Source organism: Monodon monoceros, unplaced genomic scaffold (assembly GCF_005190385.1).
Source record: "Monodon monoceros isolate NGI ecotype Baffin Bay Population unplaced genomic scaffold, NGI_Narwhal_1 Super_Scaffold_16, whole genome shotgun sequence".
Classification (NCBI taxonomy): Eukaryota; Metazoa; Chordata; class Mammalia; order Artiodactyla; family Monodontidae; genus Monodon; species Monodon monoceros.
Window position 1 is genome coordinate 26,159,472 of NW_021703772.1, and position 7,024 is coordinate 26,166,495.

General features: G+C 40.0%; 1 pseudogene; it reads right to left on the bottom strand.

Moving 5' to 3' along the window:
• Positions 1 to 2,598: 2,598 nt before the first annotated feature.
• The window catches only part of LOC114896549, a 24,250-nt pseudogene continuing 19,824 nt past the window's right edge, over positions 2,599 to 7,024 (bottom strand).

Sequence of the window (7,024 nt, forward strand, 5' to 3'; positions counted from 1 at the left end):
AAGATACCTGTAAGTAAACACAGAGGAGAAATATTTCCTTTTATCCTTATAGCATCTTAACTTCAGTTATAAAAGCTATTATTCAAAGAGTACATGAAGGCTTAGGGTTATTAAAGCAATTCGTTTAATGATATGTGCACAAAGATAAAGGTAACTACAAATGTCTGGCTTCTAACTCATGCTGATAGTTTGGAATTTTCTCTTTCTCACGAATTCATGTTTCTTGTAGATAACAAGCTGCCCTGGGGAAAAGGGACCTGGAGAGAAAAGGGTAGTAGCTATTATTGGGAGTTTACAAAGTGCTGCACTCCGTTAACATTTCTCATTCCCTGGGAGCCTGTTTCTGACAGCTCCCAAAGCTCAGCACTAACGCAAAGCCTTAAGCAGGTGGATGGTGGGCTGTTACACAGGCGCCTCTGCATTCTGGAAATAACACAAGTTTAAAAACCACACAGATATGGGTTCAAAACATAACTCTGCCACCTACTAACTCTGTTGCCTTGGGCAGATGATAACCTCCTGAGTTTCAAGTTTCTCATATGTAAAATAAATAGAGAATTCTCCTCCATCAAGATAAAATGATATTTTAGAGATTAATCCTTTGTCTGTTGTTTCATTTGCAAATATTTTCTCCCATTCTGAGGGTTGTCTTTTTGTCTTGTTTATGATAGCATCGACATATATACACTACCGAATGTAAAATAGTTAGCTAGCGGAAAGCAGCCGCATAGCGCAGGGAGATCAGCTCGGTGCTTTGGGACCACCTAGAGGGGTGGGATGGGGAGGGTGGGAGGGAGACGCAAGAGGGAGGGGATATGGGGATATATGTATGCATATGGCTGATTCACATTGGTATTGTATTATACCAGTATTGTGTAGCAATTATAACACAGTATTGTGAAGCAATTATACTCCAATAAAGATCTATTAAAAAAAAGATAAAATGATATAATGCATACAAATATCTGGTAAATCTAAGTGTTCGATTAATTAAGCTAGTATCTATTTGAAATACTTAAGGTCTATCATGTGGCAGGTACTACGCTGGGAGATAGTGGTGAGTAAGACAGACAGAGTGACTTAGCCTGACCAACTCTCCTCACTTGTCCAGGATTTTCCCGGTTTTAGCAAAGAAAGTCCTGCATCCCAGAAACCCCTCAGCCACAGACAAACAAGGACAAACTGGTCATCCTACCAGAGCATTCAACCTAAAAGACTATATCTAGATGCCATCAAGGATATGACCACAGCATGAAACTGTAGTTTCAAAGAGTTGTCAAAAGGGAAAGCAAAGTTGTCATCGCTCATCCTGAATTGAAGTGAGCCTGAGAATTACAGGATTCTCAAGGGGCTGGCAGGAGAATAAAGAACTGGATTATGAACAGGGTGTGCTAGAGAAATTAGGAGAGTAAAGAGCTGACAGAGCTAAACAAGAGTCCTTGAAACTCCAACATGTCCTTGAGGAAACTTTCTATAGTTTGTGACCTACCTATAGACATCCAATTCAGAAAGAAGGTATAAAGGAAGCCAGGCATGTGGGTAGGTAACCACATCACTTGAGGAGACAAAACATAGAATATTTTGCAAGAAAGTCTCAGTGGACAAAGCCTGACTGGAGCACAGACTTGAAGCATCATATACTCTTGCATAATATCTCCATGGTGCCTCCATCTAGTAGTGATAGAAACTAAAGCTCCGGACGTCACCCTCAGCCTCGTGTTTCTGAGACACTGCTCCAGATGTAAGCTCCTCTGTGTTTTTTCTTCCTTTCCTGGACTTTTATCCCAATACTGCTCCAAGCTTTCTGCCTCCAGTACTCCCTACCTTGCCTGCCCTCCCAACCAAACCTTCCTACAGCCTCCAGAACCCACAATTTTTATTGGGAACTCCCATCAGATTCTATCTACTAAGTCTGGAAAGAATTTTTTTCAGTGCTTCTAGCAGCATTAATATTCCTCAAAAGATATTTTGGAAAGTGTTACTCTAGCCTCACCTCCTACCTGCAGTAGCCTTTACCCACTGTATATGGAGCTTCTGGAAGCCATCACACTCTTCACACCCTCTTATCTTTGCATGTGTTCCTTTCTCTTCCAGAAATGTTCTGCTTTCACTCTTTCTTCTAGCTAGTTTATACTGCACCTTCAAGACTAAGTTCAAATACACTGCTTAGGTCCCTCCATCTGGTTTATAGTCCCTTCCCCATACCTCCAGGGCACCCAGTTCATTCCACTTAGCAGACAGTTTCCCAAGGAAAGAGCTCCTCTTATTTACCTTTGTTACTTCAGGGATTACTACAGTATCTGACTTTTTTTTTTTTTTTAACTGTTGAACATTTATTGAAATCGGGTCATTTTCCACATCTCTCAAAGCACAGATAACCAACCTGAGACCTAACTAACGTAGCATCGATAATGGTTCCGTCTAAATACTCATAGAGGAATGTGGAAGAACATCTCAGCAGCAGGACGGCTGTAGACGGGGAGAGCTCACACCCCCCAGGGCCCTTCACCACCCTCCACCCCCGTGCCCGCACGCCCAGCCCCGCAGCCGACCATCAGGCCCCGGCACCTGAAAACCCACTGCGCCCGGAGACTCCGGTCAGTGCAGGGTGAGGGTCATGTCTGTCCACAGGTTGGGGCTGGAAAGCACTTTCTGCCATTGGAGCTTTGACTGTGAGCACGAGTCTGCGCCGCCCGCTGGCTCTTCCTTGGAACCAAGCCTGGAGCCTCCCAGCAAGCGGTCGTTCACACCGAAGGTGGCCTGGTCCCAAACGGTTAATTCTAGGATGGATTGCCTCAGCTGAGAAGGGGTGACCCCTTTGAAAACGAAGGAGTGCTTCCACTGGGGACAGGCTTGCTTCTTCAGGACGGGGCACTTCAGTCTCAACCTCTGCTGTTCTGGCAGAGTGAGACAGCCCTTAACAAATGAGTTTAAGGTACCATCTGAGGGCACAGGTAAATTCTTGGCTCCCAGCACTACCAAACAGAGCTGACCGATATGTGATGGCTGATCTCCTGTCCCTTCTTGAGCCTCCTGGAGCTTTCTGGGCCCTGCAGGGAGGACCAGTTTGGCCCGGACTACAAGTTCTCTGTTATTCGTGGGAACACTGTCTTCATCTTTCTCTGCCTTGGCCTGGAGCGGATACCAATGGGCAGACTGGGTCGTGCGGTCCTCAAAGTCCCACGTGGCCAGAGGGATGATCACTTCTCCAAGAAACACCCTCCGGGCGAGCGTGCCCAGGTGCCACACAGACACCCGCAGCTGCTGGGTCGCCAGCTGGGTAAGCTCCACCTGGTACTTCAAGGTCTCCTGAAAGGTCGGCTCCACCGTGTTCTTTTAGAGTCCAGTCTTGCGTTTTCCCTGGGAGGATCTGTCAGGCAGCAGATAGGTCTTTACATACGGATTGCACTTTTTCTTCTTTTCCTCCCCATAGGCAAGGTTCTTACAGGCCTTGATGCGTATGCTAGGTTTTTGCTAATTGTTGAATAAATAAGATGTTGGAGACAATGGAGAATAAATCATTGAACCAAAATTTAATGGGGGAATTTGGACGAGCAGTATACCAACTCCCTCTCTGCAAATTTAGTAAGAAGAAACAAAGTTGTCTTTCTGGAGCTCTCTTAGAACAGGAAAATGAACTGCATGACTTCTGGGGTCTTCCTCTTGCCTTTGGAGTCTGTATAGTTCTGGGAGAATAATACATATCTCTATGAGTTTGATCTAGCCCTTTCAAATGGATTTATTATTCTTTATTTAAATTATGTATGACTCACACTTCCAGCTGAATATCAATAGGAGAAACCAGTCTGATCTTAGATTTTTTAACATCTCCAAGTTAGAATCTCATTCAAATTCAACGAGATTAAAAGACCTTAGATAAAAATTATTAGGGATTTCTCCCCACTCTTTTAGCTGTCACGTGTATGATCTTTTTCACATCTATTTTGACTTTCTAAATCCTCTTGTAGAGATTTTAAATTATCCTTTCTTGACTTGTTTAGTGAAAACATTTGAATGTTCAGAGGAAATCTGTTGCATTTATAACCATCTTTTTTTCCCTTTTAGATTTTTTTCTCTTGCTCTTTTATAACTTCTTTTTTTCACTAATCTACTCTGCCAGGGATTTTGACACCTGAAATATGTGATTAGTGCCATTTTATGTCTCAATGTATGTATTTAAATCACTCACAGTGGTTCTAGTTGAAGTTTTTTTTTTTTTAACATCTTTATTGGGGTATAATTGCTTTACAATCTAGTTGAAGTTTTGATCTCAAAATATTTTAGTCTTAAATGAAAGCCACCCACACGTGCTTTTTACAAAAGCAATTCTTGCAGAAAAAGGTTTATAGCATCTCTCTTTTTGAGTAATTCTGAATAGGTGACCTAAAGCATCTAAAACTGACAGGTTTCATTTCACTTTCTGTATTTTGGGCTTAGATATACACAGTAAAAGTTTTCATGCACACCAGTACTTAAGATTCAATAAAGGAGTTAACTTTCTTCCCCCTGAAAATCATTGTCTGCTATCTTTTCTTCCACCACTTCCTGCTCACTTTTCAACACACTCAAGTGTGGCTTACAATCCAGCACCTCATGAGAACATTATTTTAAATTCTTTTTAACATTTGTGACATTCCTCAGCATTGTATGAGAAGTAAGGGAAAATTAAGCAGTTCAAATTCTGATATAGATTAAAAAAATAGAATTTGGGAAAATTTGAACTGTCTCTAATTTTTAAAAATATATCCATATAATAATGTCTTCAACTCTATAAATGTAGTTTGTTACTCTTTTAAAGGAGAAATGTTACCAGAATACTAGCAAAGCCAGAAATTTCTAAGTCAAATGTGTTACAGAAACAGTATATTTTAAAACGTACTGCTCTAGAAATAATTTAGTTTTAGATTTATACATGTAAATTTAATATTTGAAGAGTTAACACATTTTCAAAGTTTTGATGTGAATGTTAAGAAAATCTATCGTGACTATCATGCAGCTAGACACAATGTTAGTATGTAAAAAGCACTCCAAATTGAACTTGAAGTAGAGAATTGAGGCAAATGACTGAAAAATCAATGAAAGGCAGATTTTGATTTCTTACTTCAGAATCCACCTGTTGGCCTTACCAATCACTGTTCCAAGGGGAGCTTTTATTTAAGAGGATAGAAATACCTTACATGGCGAATCTACCACATGATTTTCCTCAGTTAAGCAACAAAGGGAGTTTGTTCTACAGAGGTCAAACTAGCTTCTCTTTGGTCTAGTATTAAAGTATGTTGGAGAGAGACAACACAGAAACTCTTTCGGCCAGGCTTGAGATGCCAGGGTCATTACCTTTAATGTTTCTTTTTTAGATGGTTCCAAATTGCTGGAGAAAAATAACACAGTGGGGCACATTTATGGTTTCCCAACCCAGCAAGGCCCTTAGGGCTGCCTGACTAGCTTTCCTACTCTCCACAATAATCATTTCAAGTCTTCTGCTTTCTCCTTAAATTTTGATCCTTCCCTATCCTCTGGAATTTCAATGGATGACAATCTCTCTGATTTTGCTAATAAATTAGAAACATGATAAGGAAGTTTTCACAACTCTCATCACCAAATACACAGACCTACTCACATAGACACCTGGATTCACCTCTTTTTCTACTTTGAAAATGGAGGAAATATCCCTCCTCCTAAAAAGGGCCTTACCTGCCACCTTCTTATAACTCCACGGCTGAGGTTATCTTCCCTGGCCTCTCTGCTATCTCTCTCTTAGACCCTACCCTTTACTATTTAAACATGCTTTAATCATTCTCTTAAAAATTAAGAAAGATAAAGTGTCCCTGGACCCTACATTCTCCTAACCTATTCTTCTGTCTCTTTTCTCCCCTAACTCTTGTAAAGAGCTCTCTGCCTTTAGTATCTCTACTCTCTATTGACTCTTCACCCATTTCAGTATGGCTTCTATTATACCACCAATGAAAACACATTTTAATAATGCAAATAATCTTTGTGACTCAAAGAAAGTTTTAATTCTTCATTTTACAGGACTTCCTAAGAGCATTTCACATAATTGGCCTCTCTCTCCTTTTTAAAATACTTTCTTCCTTGAGTTCTGTGACGACAGATCCTCCAGGGTTTCCTTCTACTTTGCTGTGACTGGCCATCTCAGTTCCCTTTGATAGTTCATTCTCCTCTACCCAGCCTGCTGAGATACTGACTGATGTACATTATTTAGAACAATAGGAACAAAACAAATGGACTGGGAACTGGACTTTCCCAAGATTAGATTTGGTACTACAGAATGAGATGACACAGGCATGCCATCTTTACAGAAAATATTCTGCAGGTGAGTCTAAGGAGAGTCTTAATTCTAGTCATTTTGGGCAACTGAAAAGACAATAGATTATATGGGAACAGGAAGGCAAATAAAGCCTAAACAACTCATATACAAATTAATCTCTGCCACTTATATTATTGCCCACACACATTCCCACATAGGCTTAGTGCAAATAGCTGACTCAAATGTGATAAAAAGTGAATTATAATAATTTTAAAAAGACACAGCACAGACAAAGTCATTTAAAAATACTTTTTAAGAAGAAAGGAACAGAAAAAGCAAAAGGCAGACCAAAAGCAATAACTAGAAAATATATTGCCACCAAGCAGATAAAAATGTAGGCCAAGCATATTGCCATAAATTCAATATAACCAAGTAAAGTAATCAAAGAGCTCAAAGAAGAATTACAAAAACTCAGAAAAAAACATAGTGAAACAACAGAGTGAGATGAAACATAATCTTTCAGAGCTCAGGAAAGAAGTAAAAAGAATCACAAAAAATCAAATCCATCAGAGAAGTAATGAAAAGAAAACAAGCCAGCTAGAACACAGTAGGAGTTATAGAGAAGAGGTTTGGGGAGAAGAATTTTAGAACTGGAAATGATGGAAATGATAATTGGGAAAAGAAGGAGATAGAAGTGTGTAAGACTGATTCCCTCAAATTTCATATACAGAATATAAAATATATTACTGAAACAGAAAA